Source organism: Athalia rosae, chromosome 7, assembly GCF_917208135.1.
Source record: "Athalia rosae chromosome 7, iyAthRosa1.1, whole genome shotgun sequence".
NCBI classification, from domain to species: Eukaryota; Metazoa; Arthropoda; class Insecta; order Hymenoptera; family Athaliidae; genus Athalia; species Athalia rosae.
In genome coordinates, this window is record NC_064032.1 from 14017468 (window position 1) to 14037239 (window position 19772).

Consider the following 19772-nt stretch of genomic DNA (forward strand, 5'->3'; position numbering starts at 1 on the left):
GGATCGATATAATATATACGATGGAATCCCTACCGAAACTCATTTTGTAAATAAAAATCAGAGCAGGGAAATTATCGATAGCCACGAGAAAGAAAAATTCATCCCTAATGATCACGGTGTATACCTACGGTGTGCTGTATTATAATAGGGGTAATAATGCTTTGAAAGATGGCGGGAATCGAGGAGCAATATAATCGTAGGTACGTCACCTACAATATTACGAGTTACCCTTGATTCAACCTATTTTGACAAAATTATTGTTCTAAAAGCTCAGACTAGGTAAATTGGGGTAAAATATTTTGCACACAACGTTCAGAGATAAGATTAGACATAACAAGCATGATAGGAGATTTTTCATAATTTTCCGCCATTTTTTTTTTTTATTTGTGAAATTATTTAATGTTACGCCATTGAAATCGCGCGATCGTCCTTTCTTCGTGGGTCGACGCGGGAGGACGGTTGGCATCGACATCGCTCTTGATTATTTAAAATTTTATTGTTGAAATATTTTGTTATAAACGCTGAATTGTTGCAAAATGTCGATATAATACTCCTATTATCGAATTGAAACCATCGCAGACCCGATTGCAGCGTCTGAGTAAGTAGAATTTCAAATTGTATAATTTTCTCTAATCGCTGTTGGCACGCGACCGCCATGCAGGGCCTCGAGACGCATCGTGGAGTAATTTGCGTCGTATATACGAATCCGGAGTAGAAATTTCATTTTTAGACGAAGAATTAAAAGTTTTTGGTTTATTTGCTGTCGCGTCGGTATATTTCTTGGAGCATATTGTTTCTATTGTACATTTTGGTGCGTAGAATCAAAGGTAGAAATATTTAATTTCATATATTCTCTGTAGTTGTTGATCGGTTGCTAGGTGGTTGCTAGGCCGGATCTTTCTGGAAAATCAAACGAAATGAGGTCGCGAACTTTCTCAGTGCTGGTAATGGGGGTGCTGGGCTTAGGGTTTTGCTAGCGAAAAACAATTTTTCTCTTTCTTGATTGCGCATTGTGTCGTTTTATTTGGGGCCGGTTACCATTGCTATTTGCTAGTCAGTTGAATAGAAAATTTTCAACCGCCTGCGTCCGGACGGAGCGATAGGTAGGGGTGGGGATAAGCCGCCAACCAAAACATGTACTCCGTACGTTTGAACTTGAGTTGCCCGCTACTACGAATGCGTTTCGTTTACTTCAGTGTTGCTTTTACTTTGTAGGAATATTTCACAGTGAGCAAGCGAGAGCCGTATGGAAAGGATTGAATCTACGAAGTAGCTTCTAGATAGCAGTGAATTTAGAAGAGAAAATTGAATTTTGGCAGAGCCGTCGACCCCACAGCTCTGACGTATTTTTGAAAGTGGTAAGTGACGAGCAATTATTTTTTTAATTATTGAGTTGCATAGCTGGTTTCCATATTTATTTCAAAAAAGCATATCTATATTTATATGAAACCCACCAGTCGAAGCCAATAGCTGATGATAGTTATAAACGAAAATATCCAAATGTAATTAATTAATGGCATTTTTAAAACTTTGCAGATAGTGTGTGGTGTGGTGCAGTGTGCAGAGACTTCAACGTGGAAGGAACTTTTTACAATGCGTAGTGTGGTGCAGTGTGTAGAGACTTCAACGTAGAAGGAACTTTTTATAACTATTGGGATACCGGAGATGGAAAAAATGGGACTTGCGAGGTAGCTGAGATGGCAGTGAATCCAGAAGAAGAAAATCAACTTCGGCAGAGTCAGTGAGTCGCATGCTTTGATTTTGCTATCTATCTTTCATCTAACTTTTCTATCCTGTGGCATGGCGGTACCAATGTTCACCATTGTTTGTGTCATTTATTAATTTAATGTATATTTCAAGCTCTTAAAATAATTTGTCAATTCCTTAAAAAATTAGAAGTTCGATGTATTTTAACAGTTATTACTTGACGAAAAAATTTAGTGAAAATGTTGATCTACTTCATATATTATTCTAACTGATGATTGCAGTATTGTTTTAATAAAAATCATGATCAACATATTTTAATATTCCATTCATAACTTGAAAGTCGCTTCAAAATTAGCATTATACTTTGGACAGGATGTATTAATCCGTTCTTTCCCTACAGTGACACTCAACGAAGTAAGTTCCGAACCCCGTTGTATGATTGATGCGTATAGAGTGAGTGTGTTGGTGAGAATGCGTTTCGTAATTAAATATAGGTGGTATAGGTAGGATTGGGTAGGCCGGGTGTCGAATGTGGGTTGAACTGAATGTGCGCTATTATTAATAAGAACCCGGAGTTGAGACTGACTTGCGAACGTTTGGCTCAACTCCGAGGTTTGATCAGATCGGTCCGTCGAGTTATGGGGGTGATTAAGAACAGGGGTAGGAAGGAGTCGCGAACGGATAGGCAGGTAGTTTTTAAGCGCGTGCGTTTTTTCGTTTCACAGCGTCCTACAATCGCACAGATATTTAGCACAATTTGTTTTCATTCATATCATTTGTTCCCAATTTGTTCAGCAATAAACTCATCTCGATGAGATCCTTATAATTCTTGAAAATCAAGTTTTTCCTCTTGTCTTTAAAATAGAGAATAAAGCCAAGCGATTGTTCGACTGGGCAACACGCTCCCCCTCGTCTCTGTGCTAACGGGGAGTACAGGGTCGAGGAGGGATGCTGCGCCTGAAGCCATCGTATTGAAGAGGATCGCCGACCGCCATGCCACCAATTATCTTTGTCTCTACTTTTTCCTTTTCCCTTTCTATCTTTTTCAATAATTTTTTTTTTTTTTCAATGCTCTTTTCTTATCGCTTTACGCATGTGTTTGGTAGTTGAGAGTCTCGCAGCTCGTTTGCAATTAGAGCTCGGACTCGAAACTTTGTATTATCCGTTGACACGTACTCATATCATATTGCCAAATGTTTCAGGACTTCCAGTGAGAGGATTTAGCCTACCAGAGATCTCCAATTAGAAAATACTTATTCCCACGAATATCTAAAATTAATCTGATCTGCTGTGTGTTGCAGGTCTCCCAGTGAGCGGGGTCTTTTGTCGGTAAAGTCCTCGGATAAGTCGAATTTTTTCCCTCATTATTAATTCCTTACTAATCTGATCTGCTGTGGGTTTCAGGTCACCGCAGATAGCGAGGTGTTCCTTTGCGAACACCTCGGGAGGCATGGATATTTGTAGAGCAGTGTTTCTGTTGTAATCGGAAATACCGAAATGTTCCAGGGCTTCGAACTGATCGAACAGTCTCTTACTAATTTAGTAAGACGATTGGAACGACGATGGAAGATCTGCTACAGAAGCTGATGACCAACCGCCAATGCTGTAGAACGCAGTAACTACATGTAGGTACACATCAAACTAGCCCTTTTTTTAACTGAAGAATAGGTAACAGGCAAAGTAGATAAAATTAGGGTACATTTGGTTTTTTCTGTGGCGGTATGAGTCTCTAAAGAACGCGGCGCTTGAGCATATTATGCGATACATGTATGTACTTATATTTCTTTTTCGTCTTATTTTTTTTCTTTTTCCTTCTATTTTTTTTCTCATTCACCCTCTACTGATGGTGATTGCGCAACGTGTCGGCAATAACGTGGGTGCCAATCGGGCCAACCTTCATCCATCATCATCGTCGTCTCTTCCGTCTCCTTCATCTCTTAGCATACACGTATATAGGCCCCTCCGATCTCTATCCCCGCATAGAGTGTACTCGGTACCCGATTAGAACCAGGTGTGAATATATATCTTTCTTCAGAGGTTATTTTGAAAGGGATGAAAAAATGAAATAAAATCTCGTCTATGGTGGAGAAAGACGTATGGATCGAAAATGAATAATTGACCGTAGATTATGACTCGATATTCGAAATCTAATTTCCGGTTCTCCGTTTTATTTCTCTTATCTTCTCTTTTCTTATGCGCGTATGTCGTATAAGTGATGGTAACCTCACACCTTCCATAACTATGTCCTCTCTAAGTACCTTTCCTAGGTATATGGGGGTGAGGTGAACGCCAACACCATTGTCGAGGGAATTGCTTATTTCTCGCACGGTTGAGCCAGTTAGCTGACTCGCACCAAAACGTCCTTTTCTACGCCCTTTTCCACCTTCTTATACCCTAGTCCTTGCTCTCTTCTCACTTTCTACCCCTTTTCATATTCTCATCGCTTCTTTTTCTCTTCTTATATATATATATTTTCCCTCTTTTCAACGTCGACACGCGGGGTTTTCAACTTCCTCCAGTTAACCTTAGAGACTCTTTTGCTGTACATAGATACCTAGGCACATATATACATAGTATACATACGCCATATGTATAAAAAGCTCCGTTTTATACCAGATCGTGTAGACTTTGGAATGATTAAACTCTTCGGCAAAATTACCGGATGGGAGAACACAACGGAGCGTGCGTTCAAGAGATTGACGGTTAATCGACGGGTATATAGCATCGGAGGGGCCATTACTTGAGAATCGCATACTCGAGTATATATATATGCGTATATACCATATAGGTATCTGCAGTATATAACCTTTTAGTCAATTTTGTAATCTGACGGAATAGGAATCCAATTTCGGTACGCAAATTCGTCCTTGCGACGAACCGATCCTGCCGCGATAAGGATCACGAATATCCCCCCTTTATATCCCCCTCCCCCCCCCCCTCCATTCCTCTCGCACTTCTTCCTCTTCCCTTTTATAACCTTCGCGAAATTCTATTCGTTTCCCTCCAACAACCCTGGGCGTCGCTACCACCACCCCTTTTCGCATAAATCATAACGCCGCGCGACAAAACTTACAACTTGCTTTATACACCAGTTTTTTTCCCTTCCTTTTTCATCCTTTTTTTTTTTTTTTTGATTTTTTTTCTCTTATCAACCCGCGCCCAGATGCAGTTGAGCGATAATAGGTAGCGGGAACAGTCATGGTTCACATTAGGGATGTAAAAAAAAATGAGGGAGAAAAAAAAAATCCTTTGGTAAAATTTTTTATCCTCTTACAAATTTACCGATAATCTCGTACGCCTCAAACGTGAGTAATATCATATTTCCCTTCTGTCCAACTCCCAAAAGCCAATTTCGACTACCACGTCAGAGTACTTAGTCCGCTGGTATAGGTATACACCATACACATATGTACTCATAAGATGTACATATGTACATATTTAATCACGCGTTTGTGAGGGAATAGTGCAACGGAGTTCTCTCTCTCTCAGCCTAGATCTGGACGAGTGTAGATAGGTATATATATATAATACTATTTACTCGCGCACATATGTACAGTACAGGTATAGCTTTAAGCTATGTGAAGTTGGTTTTGTGACTCTATGGTGGCAACTTAACTCTCCTATTCTCGGAGGCAAAGGTGGTGGTTTTCTCTGAGGGGGTAGTCATCCGCTAGAATGTATATATATGTATACGCGAAGTACATTGGTTCCGCACGTTGTTGCTTCTGAAAACGGTTTACTATACGGAAAGCCTCGGAGGCTCGGGACTTTCCACTAAACATTGCACATAGCACTACATAGCTTGAGTACGACTGTAACTGTACGACTATATCGTGCACCTACCACTTTCCCGTACTACCCTGCGGAGTAGGTACTACCGCGGATATGCAGTCCGTTTAATTAGCGAACAAATGAAACGCCAACGTAAACGCTACGTGCATCCGACATGGTCGCGCAATTAGGGGCATTATGAATTAATTATATCCCTACCGGTACTAGTCCCCCCCACCCCACCCCCCTCGCTGTTACACCTCTGACTTATTTTTTTTAAACCTCTACAGTTTCTCTTTGCTCGTACTCTCGTACATTTCTCTAATTTTTTCCAACGGTCCTCAGATACTAAGGAGATGATATTTTGTTGGCGAAAATTTATATACGTGCGTGGATAGAACGGTGTGCGGTATATGTTTGTTTCACGGTCATATGAGGTATGCACACTTGTAATAGAAGTAGACACAAGTGACTATAACAACTACGGAGACACCGAGACGCGTAGGATTAAGTGCGGCCAGTTTTGCGGGATTCAATCTCGGAATGGTCTGGCACCAGAGCCAAATTTTCACCACACAACTTACACCCCCTCACCCCTCACCCCTCACCCCTCACCCCTCACCCCACACCCCACACCACGCGTTTTCTCATACCGACTCAAAATCCCTCCACAGTTTTAGATGCGATACCGGCTGCAGGGTGCACAGACTAGACAATTGCGAAGCAGGTACATAACCCGCAACAACTGATTCCAACAATTCTATATTTACCGTTGGGATTTCTTAGGTATATAGGGGATGGAAAAGCTTGAGAAAACGTTTACATTGGGCATTATCCTATCTTATGTTTTTCGCGTGGTGTACCGGACGAATTTACGAACGCCATTCGTATTGCTTTTGAAAGATATCGCTGCGCGGTTTTTTCTTTTTTAGTTGATTTTATTCGCGCTTTTTTTTTCTCTTTTTTTTTCTTTTTTTTTTGCAAGCTCTCGAAGGTGCGCGGTATTTGACCCTTGAGGTTTAATTTAATTTTCCATTTCCTGTTTTACGGTTTACTATAAGCGCTTATATGTGTATGTACATCGAGGGATGCGCGTCTACATACGTATATATATGCAATATACCTAACGTACATAGAGATATGGGGAGGAAGGAAGGAAAAGCTGGGAAAGTATATTACACCTTTGGGAATAACCCCAAAGGCAATTGTTCGACATCGAATCTACACATTGATACCGCGTACGAGTTCGTTTTCCTATCAGATCGAAATGAAAATATGCTCAGAAATACGATTTCGGTAATCGAGATAACGTCGATGTTACACATAGGTATACATATGTATACATCTGTATCTGTAATCGAAAGAAAATGTATAAATTTTTTATTTCGATAAGTTGCACCGTTTCCAAAACCCGAAGAAAAACTTTCGGCTATGGATTTATTAGGGTTCGTCAATCGCGTACATCCGAATGGTCACAACTGAAGCGTAATTGTCGAACGGTTACATTAATAATAACGATATGGTTAAAATTGACAGAAATCGCACACCCTCAATTACATGTATTATATTAATATTATATATTTAGTTGTTTCTCTCCATTATATAACACATAATTGTTCAGGTGTTTGGTAAACCTGAACGTGCGATGCACTTGTGTATATGGGGGGGGGGGGTAGGTTATCTGGTACCGTATGAATACGTAGGTTATATGTACCCGGGCAGGCTGCGTTTCCCAGGGGAAATACAAACAGATAGACTAACAATATGACCAGCCAAACCAACCGACCAGCCAGCCAGTTACCGGTCAGACAAAACCCATCCTCCATTGCACGACACATTGCAACTCACCTGGACCCACAAACCTGATTATACTCCGCGTAATGTACGATAGAGATCCCTTCGCGTTTTTTTTCCCATTTTCTCGGATCCGAATCGTGTTCCCTTTTTTTTTTTTTTTTTTGAGATCGAATCGATCGAAACGTAAGTAGAATTTTCGATTAATCTGTCGGTTGAAAAAAATAGGGAAAAACGAATTGCCAAAGTTTGGCTCGCGTCGATTAGCGATGCCGATAAAAAATTTGGAATAGCGAGCTCGGGCGTTTTGAAATTATCGATGTAATTTTCTGCAGTATGGAATTTGATTATTCGTAGCAAAGTTACTTTTACAAGTCCGGTAGCGATAGTCATATCTGGACGGGGGGAGGGGGTGGGTTTCTGTGACACCGTCGGCGTCGGCGTTGGCGACATGGTTGCGGGTGTTCGGTGAGTAGGAGAAAGAAGAATGTAGGATGTTGAAGAGGGAGAGGGTGAAAAGCTTGGTATATTCCATATATAAAGAGGGTTGGGGGTGGGACAGCTGGTGCGTGAGCGATATGCGCGTTGGAGATTGCCGCCTCCGGTCGGCAGTCCTTTGCCGAACTTCCCAACAACCAGGAGTCTGAAAGCTTCGGTGGTACTGGTCTCGCCGCGAGGTTAACCGAACTCGTATGCTATCGAACTCAGAACTTCGCAATCGGTCGCGCGTTTTACACACGCGAGTGACCCATGAGAAAAAAAAAATTCGAATAAAATAAAAAAAGAAAAAAAAAAAATATAGAAATTTATACACGGAATCCGCGGTGCGGAACTATGTATGACGGTATAGGGGGGGAAACCATGCAAGGCTGTCAAAGAATTTTGAAAAACGTACCAAGTTTTACCGCTCAACTTTAAAGTTTAGTTTTTCCCTCCACTTCTCCCCTCGAACCCGCCGTAAAAAAAAAAAAAAGGAACTACTCGTTCCTCGGTCTCTGCATACACGTGACACTACTCCGACCATCCCCTTCTTCTCCTTAGAATAAAAAAAAAAAAAAAAAGGAAGAATTTCAAGAAAGATCGTTGACGCTATAGATTCGCTTAAGATCAGGTGCGGTGGTGGTGGGAATATGACTGAGGAATGGAGCAGCGGTTGTATAGCTGCTCGGAGTTCGTAAATCACTTGTAAAAAGCAGAACGCCAAAGCGAGAGTTTTCTACCCCTACAAAACTTAGATTACCTTCCTCTTTAGACGTCCTTTCTTATTCAACTTTACTGCACGGATTAAAATAGAAAAAAAAAATACAAAAGTTCGTGACAATCTAACCGTGTCGGTTGTCATACATCACTTCTGAACCGTGAAGAGTGAAAAGGAATAAGTAACAAGATTAGTGGATCAATTTTATTTGACTCATTTTTTTTGTTGCTTCTGTGCGATCGGTCCATTTGTTCGTTCGATTCCATTAGACGATTAGGTTCTTTTGCTTGTTAGTTGTTTTTTCCGTCCAGTTTTGGGTGTTGTTTTATTTCATTTCTCTTATTTTCTCTATTTTATCACTATTTTCGGTCGTGAGTTTATCCCAACAGTTTACAAGTGCACACGGAAAAGAAGAAGTGTAAACTTTTGTTCGGAGTTCGAAGATCGTAACAGGAAAAATAGAACGTCTTTTACAAGAGCTGTTATCAGTTTAGAGAAACGACTGAAATTTGAAAACAAAATAGATTCACATGTGATTTTAATCAGTGATAATTTTTAATCAATTTTTTAATATTAACAGTGCGTGGAATTTTCTGTAAAAAAGATAATGCAAAAAAAGAAGTGTTTCTATGTACGCGTTTGATGTGAGTTATTTATTCATCTGATTTTTTTTTCTCGAGGGTGCTAAAAAAAAAACCTCTTTCTTTATACCCACGCATATCGCAAGTTTTCACTGCTGAAATATTGATAAATAAATGCAAACGATATGCGAAATCGGTGACGTTGCAGTAACAGGAGGGTGCAAAAGGCGTGGGCGGTGTGAAATCAGTGCGCATGAAAGGGTGGTTGGTGCTACTGCTGCTGTTCCTACTACTACTACTACCACTACTACTGCTATTCATGTTGGATCTGTTTGATTAATTATAATTCATCATCACCGATATTATCTACCGGCGGATATACACCCGTTGGCGACAACTCACGTTAGTATATACATAAATATATATATATATATATACATATATATTTGGATATATACAGAATATATATATGCCACACATGCATATACGTGCGGTTGTTGTATATTGATATGTACACGACGTTGCTGCATCATATGAAACGTTAACAGATTATTATCGACTGTAATTATCAGCTGCCTCTGAATCGCACGTTCACAACCAAATCACGAACCTGCTTAACATATACCTATGCTCGAAAATTTCTAGCTTTTATTTTGGGTTCATTCGTCTCTTTCGAAAAGCGGAAATTATTGAACAGAAATTCATCACGTAAATTTCTCTCCGAACGAAGCAGATAATTAAAAGTTATTAATTTTTTTCTTTCTCCTCAACCCGGGAGAAAGTGAGTCAGATGATAATATTCACGTCATTCATATATTTAGTTCGAGGATAATTATATTCGTCGACAGGTGGGATAATACAGGGATATGATATTGCAAAGCTACCGAGATGAAGTTTGAGAAACAACATAGATACGAATAATAGTTGAAAACACCTTGCGAAAATGAAGTGGATGTGAAATAAGAAACTGGCTGATCCTTCTTCAGTCAGCTCGTTCACCACTGTTTGTTTGCCTACTATACCGTATAGTTATGCTTTTTGTCCCCTTAGCTAGGTAGTATGTTAGCAATTTCTCTTCGGAGCTTTTTTTTTTTTCTCTACCACTCATCCCTTTTTTGATTTTCTCTGTCTTTCCGTAGGACGAGGTATATATATATCGAGCTTATTTTCGCCGCTTTTTGTTCTCTCCTAATTTGCTTTTAGAAGCTTTGCCCAATTAAGAAACGAAACGAAACGGAACGGGAACGGGACGAAAAGCTGTGCGTACACCGTGTACCGATCTTCTTATTCATTTATTTTATTTTGCCCTTTTTTTTTTTTTTTTTTTTTGTACTTTTCGCGACTTTACCGATATAAAATACACCTCCGTTAACGTGGACGGAAAGTACGAAACTTAGTTGGTAGCTGCTGCTTCTTCTGTTGCTGCAGCGAGCAGCGCACCGAAAAACCCGGAGCAAATGCAGCTTTATACTAAGAAACTGTCTTGTTAACTTACAATCAATTCACGGGTATTGGACACTTGCCACATTTAATGTGATGGAGTGTTCCCATAACCGTCCGACTCGCCTCGACCTTTATTTTCTATTCCTTTTATACCTTATACTTCTATATACCTGCGACAAACACTAGTCCGACGATATTTTGTGTCTTGGGAAAAATTTTCCTCGCTCTATATTCGCCCTTATCTATCACCGCTTTGATCCAATTATCTTGTCTAAAAAAAAATTATTCATCAGCCAGCGTTAGAAAAACATCGTACGGTTGGTTTTATTGTAATAACAGACTATTTACTAATTAGAAATTTGTTAATTCGACAGCCCTGTCGAGGAGTTTGCGAAATTTCAAAGATTCCGACCAAATATTCTAAATTTGTAACTCGAACTTGTCGCTAATTCCGTCATCGCATCGGAGGCTAGAAACACGTGGTAGAAAGAAATTTAGTTTCTATATTTTATCCATATTTTTTCCTATTTTTTCGATCCAATTTTATCCTCCTTTCTTTCCGATCTCATCAGTCAGTAGTGCGAGTCAATGGGATGTCGGCCGGGGTACGTACGGCGGTACGGCTATAGCGATACGCGGCAGTAGATATAATCCGCGTTTGGTCAGCCGGTGCGGAAACTTTGCTTAGGTTTACAACGATACGACGACCGGTGGGTTTTCGGTTGCTCGCCGCCGGACCTTTTCATGGCGGTAATCGCGCGGTGCTATAATATCCCTTTTTGCCACGTTAGCATAATTGAAGGGCCGAGAAATGATAACGGATCGTTAAACAGCAGGAGTTCGCTTTGAAAAAAAAAAAAAAAAAAAAAATGGAGAAGAAGAAGGAAGATTATTAATGTTTTTTCTCTTTTCCTTTAATTATCTCGTCGGTTAAATTTTCGCCTGATATATATATTCACGCGTACAGAGATATTGAAAAAGGGAAAAATAATCGTCGGTCGATTTTTTTTAATCGTCATATCGGATATCTGAAAATCGCGGAGCTTTTAATGTTGGGATTTTTAATTCTGAAGCATATGGCGAACATGGATCTAGATATTCAGATTGGGGTGGGTGGTTTCTACCTGAACTTTACAACGTCGTATTATGTCTGAACGAGCTTAAAGCTCTGGCGAGGCAGTAAATTCGTCAGGTTTATCCTAACGACTTAGCTTTTACGCGACTCGTCCCCCTTTTCCTATAGGGTGAATCTTCCCTCCCTCTTTTCTACCCCCCTTCCCTGCTGATCGCGTTCCACAAAAGCTCGAAGCCCGGGTGCAGGATGGGTGCGGGCAAAATTTGCCAGCGATCTGATTTACATTCGAAGCTTAATTAGAAATTCGGCTCGTTATTACCCACTTCGTCTGAACTTAATTCTAATCAATGTTACATCAGAGCATGTGCTCACAGCTGCTTTTCCGTCGCGTAACGTCGTCGAGCTTCGTTTTATGTACGCTGCAGCTATAATCATATAAGCATATCTATATATTTCTCTTTTTGCTTCGTCTATCCGCGAAGGAGACTATAGGGATATTTAATTAACGGAACACCAGCTGATCGCTATCTATCTGGTGTATTTTCATCCACGAATTCGTATCTTTTGAAATCAAGATTCCGAATAAAAAATGGAAAGCAACGAATAAATAAATAACAATGGCGCACAGGAACGTGGGGAGAGAAATGAAAATATTTTCGAAAATTCCTTGCCATTTATATTCGTACAACGGTGGATTCCGTCGCACCTATATTACCTATATATTTTTATACACAGTTGGTCGAATGACGCCATTACAGATAATCGTATTCACCGCGATCGACTTTCGTATAGATGCGGACGACGATATATTCAACTCGAAAATAGGGTACAGTTTGACTCGTCGGAACGGCGACAAAATTTTATTCAAAGGTGGTTGAGTTTTGCTGAAATTCTTACTGATTTTCAGTTCCTTAAATTAGGCACTCCATATTTATACAGGGCTTATCATCATCGTTATTACGTTATTTATATCAAAGAGTTCGATGAAAGAAAATTCATCTTTTTCCTTTGAATGTCTCAGCAAAATTGTCGTAGTGGTTTTTTTTTTTGCTTTGATTTTTCTATCTATACTTATGAAAAGAAAAAATTTCCCAACAAAAACTTTGAGAAATTTTTTGAATGCATCAGTTTTTTATCGTGTGGCTTTGAGTTACATCACACCTTTCTAATGTAAGTGAGATAGGAGTTCGCGAATTCAATTCCTAGAGGAAATACCTACAGCTGCAGCGGTTTTCGAAGTAGGTGAAACTTACCTCTTACATTATACCTTCAAACAATATGTCTCGGGATTGAAACTGCAGTATTAGGTATGTACGTACATACATATATGCAGCATATGGCGTATATAGATACAGACTCGTGCGAGGGAGATCTTAGAGAGTGTAAATTCCACTTTATGGTATACATATTAGATAGGTGCATCTGATACAACTGCAATATTCTACATGACTAAAGATTCAAGAATATACACATATATAAATATACGATTATGTTGTAAATGAGGAACTTGCAGGCGGAGAATTCTTTCGTTTCGTTTCTCGTTTTGTCATAAGAAATAGAGATTCGAAAGGAAGAGACCAGTCGAAAGAATTTACAAAGTGGGACAGAGATCCCAGCAGAGGGATGCCGTTAGTTTTTTAGAATAATTGGAAAAAATATAATCGCACGCCTATTTAGAATCGTGTCAAATAATTTGAAATGAAAAAGAATAGAAAAATTTGAATCAATCGTTTGAATTAATCGTTATCGTATTTCCGTCGTGATTTCTGAAAAGGTTATAATGCAGGTGAATCAGCGTGATTTAAGTAGAATCGCGTGGTTTATACCCTAATAATATTCGAAGGTATTAAAAGTACTTGTCAGGCTTAGGATATTAAAATTAGCGAACCGGAAACCCGGGGTTAGTACTAAGTGCAAAGTAGATCCGCGGTTTTCGCTGGTGACCCGCGAAATTTTCCACCTGATATAATAATAACGATGATAATATCTGAGAGAAAAGTAATCAATCCGTACGCTGTTTGTTTAATCCTGCGTTCGAGCTAAGCGAAAGGGGGAAAAATTCGAAATTTTTGAATATCTGCTCAAATCAACATTGATCAGAGTAAAAGGGAGAATAAAAAATTGAACCGGTGATAAAATAGGTAACGAAAAAAAAAGAACCCGAGCTTGTTATGTGCTTTTGTACCTAATTGCGTTTGTTATCCGATAGCAAAGTTGATGGCATAACGTCGTCTAAACTTTTTATAGAAAATATGTTTTTCAAAATTCATTTCATTATAAATTGTGCGACTTCAATGTTGAACCCACTTGGAAAGTTCAAACGCATTTCGAGTAGAATGAAAAATATGAAAAATAATTAAATTCGAAGTCATCGCCATGACAATAAGCTGTATAAAGTCTTTCGCGTGTCTACCTATTGTATTAGAGCTTTGCTTTGCAGTGACATTCACGTTCTTTCTTGTGGTTTTTTTTTTTTTTTTCTATTTCTTGTGGATTTTTCTTTTCTCTGCCCCCCTGCCCCGCTTTCCACTTTGTTCAATTCTTTGCTAACATTGACTAGGAGAGAAGCCTCCATACCCGTGTACGCGCTGTTCGTAGTTTGTGGAAATTGCGAACGATCTGTTTTTTTTTGGTTTCTTTATACCTCCGTCGACGCTTTTGCAATCTTTTTTTTTTCCCTCGTTTTCCTTTTTGTTTTTTCTTTTATCTTTCCATTACCTTTCTTTCTTTCTTTATTTCTTTTTTACGTCACAATCCCCGTCGCGCAATTAGGCGTCAACTTTTAATTACAATTTACCACTTATTTACTGACCCTCCCCCGTTCCTCAGTTACTACCAAACTCACCTTCTAGCATACATATGTACGATATACATATGTATCTACGTAGTCTTCGCGATAATATACTTTTTCGTTATACAGCTATGTTATACCTAAACTACCTACTTGGTACTCGGCCAACTTCAATCCAACTGTGAGGAAAGAACAACAACTGGGTTATAAAGTTGTGTAGATGGAAAAAAGAAAAAGTAAAAAAAAAAACGGACTAAACTCGTAAGAAAAAAACTAACGAGTGGCTCGCATCTTGTATGCGAGTGTCCAAAAAAAAAAATCGAGAAATAATTAATCATCTGGAAGGTATTGTTTCCGTACCTGGGGGAAAGTTTTATCCGAAAATTTTTACCGTTTCAATCGAATCTTCATCCCTTTCGAAATTTTGCTAATTTTCCCCTATTCCCACATTCTCATCAATTGGGATGGTGTTTAGGCCGACTCGGAACTCTTGATCACGGCCTGTTCCGTTATTATATAATCCTGATGCGAGCGCTTTGTGCTGCACCACCAACGACAGGACCTAGGACAATCTAAAGCCACAACGTAGGGATGGGATAGACATAGAATATTATGCCTAGGGTGCAGGTCAGGTTGGGTCAGCTCTGGTTATAATATACATGTAGGTACCATATAACGATGTATAGATGCAGCAGGTTAGCGCAGATAGAAGTAGTCGTTCTCGCTTAACTATCTGGCAGTGTTCACCGCATTGCGAGATTATATCGTGGTTTATAGTATACTGCAGCAAATGTTTAATGGACTGGTTTCTATCCTCTTGAACAACGCGACCTACGATTGTTGTCCACGTATATAAATATACCTAATATAATTTACACGCATTTCTATCATATCCTCGTCGACACCGTCGGTACCTAAGTGGTTTTCATTTGATACCTCTCAACAACTGAATTCTAATCGATAAATTTTTTACAAACTAGAAAAATTGAGAGGAAGAAAAAAATCATCCGATAGATACGATAGGGAATTCGATGATGATTTGCCAGGTGACGTGGGATTTGAAGTTTTTTTTTCTTTCACTCCATATAAAACACTTGTCGCCTCAAGAGTCCCGGAAAATTGTTGAACTTTTTTACCGTGTAACTTTTTAGGATTCTTTTTTTATAGGCTGTAGAATCGTTTTTGGGTGCCTTTGGAAATTTGTTAGTTTGCTCTTTTATTTTTTCAATTTTTTTTTCATTTTGGTTCATGTCTAGATTATTATACACAGCTAACAAGTGGTGGGAGCTAGGTAAAGAAAGAATGAGATAAGAATTAAAAAAAAAAAAAAAAAAAAAAAATTAGAAAAAAGAATCGGAGGTTATGGAAGATAAAATGCTGCTTTTCACATCAGAAATCGTAGCACGTAGGTAAAACGAACGCGAGTCTCGCGTGGGGTACAAGTTTCTTTTGCACAACCAACAGTAGCAGCAGCAGCATCCGTAGTAGCAAGTAGAGCCTAGTATTTCAAAGTTTAGAGTCACAGGATTTAAAGACTTACCGTCGTCAAGGTTTCAAAGTTTAAAGATGACAACACCTCGTTTCCTCTAATTGTAGGAACGTATAACTTCATGATATTCGAGTATTGTGCCACGTCTACAAATTCCATATAATACACCATTTATTCATCACTTTATTCAATTATTTGTCGGGGTTTTTTTTTCATCTCATTTTCATTTGCCTCGAATTTTATAATTTCGATAGGATTTTATTCGATAATTGGGGTAAAAAGGAGAGAAAAAATACGAGAAGAAAAGCAAAATAAGACTTAATAAAAATGCGTTCTCATTAGCGTTGGGTTCCAATCAGGTAGAGGGTATACGGGTGGGGGGGGGGGGGAGTATATTATTATTATGTTGTAATAATATTTATGAAAAGAAAATGCGAGCCAAATTGAAAATATCGTCGCTGCATTTCGTTCGTATGTGTTGATTATGTGATGCGTGATATGAGGTGGTTTAACTCGGTTGGAGGAGAAATAGAAGAAATAGAAATGAACATGTGACGACGAAAAAATTCTGCTTTTTATACACGTCAAAAAGTGTTTAGAATGTATAATACGCGTATATCGTATGAAATATGGATCGCTCAGAGTGACAAAGTTCATGTGATACGCGTTTGTATTACAAGTTTAAACCGAATTAACACCATGCGCGCCATGATCAAACTTATCAGAATTACTGCTACGCTGTTAAGGGTGCATTACGTACGTACCTAGATATGGAGCATTCGACTTCAAAAGGGTCACTTTTTCTAAGATATTTTTGTTAAATTGAAACTTTTTTCACCACTTATAATACACAAAAATAGCATATAAAATAAAATATTTTTTTTCACCCAAAATCGACAATAATCCAAGTGAAAATTTACGAAAATAGGTCGCGAAAATATGAAGAATAAAGCTGGAAATTATTTATAGAGAAGAAGCTTGAAATTTCTATTCATGGTATTCCTTTTTTCGTGTTTGCCTAATTGTAAGAAAAAGAGGAGTTCAAAGGAAGGGGTATCAGAATAACGATAAGAGGGAGAAAAGCCCTCGGAAAAGCCACGATCGACTCGTTCTCTGGTTCAGAATAATTTAATGTATTATCTGTGTTGATTCAGCGGACATAATTAGTATGCGCGGTTGAGAATTTGGAGGATATCTTGAATTGAATTCGAGGTGTAGAAGTCGTAATAAGAACTGGAAAAGAGAAGGAAAAAAAAAAAGAAAAGAATACCAGCAAAATTAATGAAATAAAAGGAAAGTAGAAAATTTTCATTCAACACGTCTCGCGCGCTCTACTGTCGTCGTCGTATCGCGTGCTCGGGTTTCATTTGATGAATATAGCCGGAGAGATTTGGCCCCCCGTGGAAAGGGAAAAGGAAAAGCTCTGAGCTACGTATGTATATAACGTACAAGGCTATACGTATAGTGAAAACGATACATAATTTGCTTGTGAGATACGAGAGGAGGAAGGAGACCCAAATCCGCAAGATGAAATTGCGTCAGGTAGAATTGTACGTTTTTCGGCCTCGGTTTTCTCCATACATATCTTTACTCCCCCCGGCCTTTTCTCATGTATACATATAATGCATGGTTTTGTACACACCGATATTGCATAGCAACTTCCGGGTTTAAAGGCGTGGCGTGCTTTTCCACCCTCTCCCTTCTTACCCTCCATCACCGCAGTTCATTCGTGTCCGGAAATTTATAAGCTCCGCATATGTTCTCACCATATGTATGTGAAATTGAGGGGAAAGCCGCGTTATACAAGCTACTCTTGTATTTGGTTCTCTGTTGCGTTTTGCTTTACATTGACCGCCATTTCGCGGTACCGAAAGCGAGCTTTGAGGAACGTACTGTACGTAAATTGTACCCAAGTATACTTGCATATTATTAAACCGCCATTTATACGTCTATTTATTCGCAACGAGTTGCTCTGCAAGTATGAAGTTGGTTAACCGCGCCTGCAGCTTTGATCTGGTCGTACGTAAGCTTTCTGTATGTAAAACGCACGTCCGTTGCTCATAGAAGCGTAGAGAAGTAGGTACGTGGAATTTTGATGGGTGGTCACTTTGATGCGTGAAGAAAGAAAAGAAAAAGTAGACCGCATCGATGTACATGGATATCATGCAAAACTGGGCGACGCTATTTATGCAATTTCCATAAATCGACCTGTCGAGGATGAGCTTGCAGCTTTGCGAAAATGGCGATTTGCCTACGAAATGATTCACATGCAGGATAAGTAAAATGTGACAGTTATCGGGATACAGGTACTGGAGCTTTTTAGTTCATTTTATCATTTCCTTATTCAATTTTTGTTTTTTATATTTATTTTTCTTTTTAAAATACAGGAAAATTTGGTAATTGCAGAGTTTAATGAAATAACGAGCGAAAGCTTCAGGGGGGGGGGGGGGGGGGATAAAAAACACAAATAATATCAGCAAGAAGTTAAACGAAACAGAAAAAAAATTTTGTATAGCTTTTTACTGAGCTACCTGCAGGGTAAAATTTACTACCCCAATTAAGCGAAGCTGTAACTATTTTCTCGCAGTGTGAAAAAGAACGAAAAAATATACGTATATACGGTACACCTTTCTGGCAGGGAGAGGTGTGCATATATAATACAATATGTATTATATTTGTATATAAATAGTTGTGTACGTATATACCTATCTGACTACCTATATAGGTATGTATTAGGTGCCTCTCCTGCGGAGCGAAAAGAGATAATGTAAAAGTTGGATGTCGTATAAATATAGAAAAAGGGGGAGGGGTGCTTTTAGCGATTTAAAAATTTTTGCGATATAAAACTGGCTGCAAGTTTGTTACGGTTTGCAATGTTCCTTTATTTCCCACTGAATTCTGAATTCTGGGCACGCTAGAGTTTTGAATTTATTTCTTGGGCTTGCTGCGCTGCATTACCACAGGTTCCCCTATTCTCCTCATCTCTTCTACTTTTACTTATTATCTTCACTCTATTTTCCACACCAACTCGGTATCACTATCACTATCACCATCACCTTACTAACCAGCACCTCCCGCGGCCATTTTTATCCCGCAAGTTTTTCTCCCTTAATTTTCTCGTCCTCGAAAATTAAGACCATATTTTTATCCTTCGTCTAGGAGGTGATTCGTCCGTACTTCTTCTTCCTCCTCTTAGTTAGTCACATCCGATCTTGTAATAATCTTTGATGTCTAAATATAATTGACGAGTTTTTTTTTCTTTTACTTTTAATTAAATAAGTCTGGGATAAGTCGGTGCGAAGTGGGTAGGAGAGTACGTCTTTTTTCTCCCCTCTCTCTTTTCTCGCGAATTATGGCAACAGAAAAATCTTCAAACAAAGCTCTAAAATTGGGCACCTGAGGGGGTTCGCTGCATTAACACATTTGCATTCCCGCGGCGCCTTTTCTAACGTCTAAACTTTTTTCTTTATCATGCTAATCATTGCATAACCACACAGTCGGAATTTTAGCGCCGCATGCTTTTACTTGCCCCTAATAATATTTCATCCCGCCCTAATTTATATTTTTCACAAATTTCACTCCCTCCACTCCACCCCTTCCCTGTGCGAGAAATGAAAGAAACGTAATTAAAAGAAAAAATTAAATTAAAAATTGGAAAGTAATCCTTTCAGGATCGATTTCTGTCTGTTCTTTTTTTGCCCAAAATTGGTCCAGCAAATTCGTCTTTTGTATATCTCTTTTTTTTTTTTTAGTTTTTCATTTTTGCAATGCTTCGTCGATTATTTATTGGAATGATAATAACGAGGCTGGCGTATTCCAATAGGTCAAAATTTTGGGCACGAATATATCAACAATTTACGAGCCGTCTGCGTGCTGCATTGGTGCTAAACTAGCGGTGATTTGCCCGATTAATCACTTTTTTC

General features: G+C 38.9%; 1 protein-coding gene across 3 annotated transcripts in view; it reads left to right on the forward strand.

Moving 5' to 3' along the window:
• The first annotated feature begins 350 nt into the window (after positions 1 to 350).
• Positions 351 to 19772, forward strand: part of LOC105689526 (obscurin-like) — a 144207-nt gene continuing 124785 nt past the window's right edge. The window contains exons 1-3 of one of the 3 annotated variants that reach the window (XM_048657948.1): positions 351 to 598; positions 1216 to 1358; positions 1537 to 3332. The gene's annotated coding sequence lies outside the window, so the exon portion shown is untranslated. Of the gene's footprint in view, positions 599 to 1215; positions 1359 to 1536; positions 3333 to 7892; positions 9454 to 19772 lie in introns of those variants that run through there. The other 2 variants (XR_007279248.1, XR_007279249.1) reach the window with 2 other exon arrangements.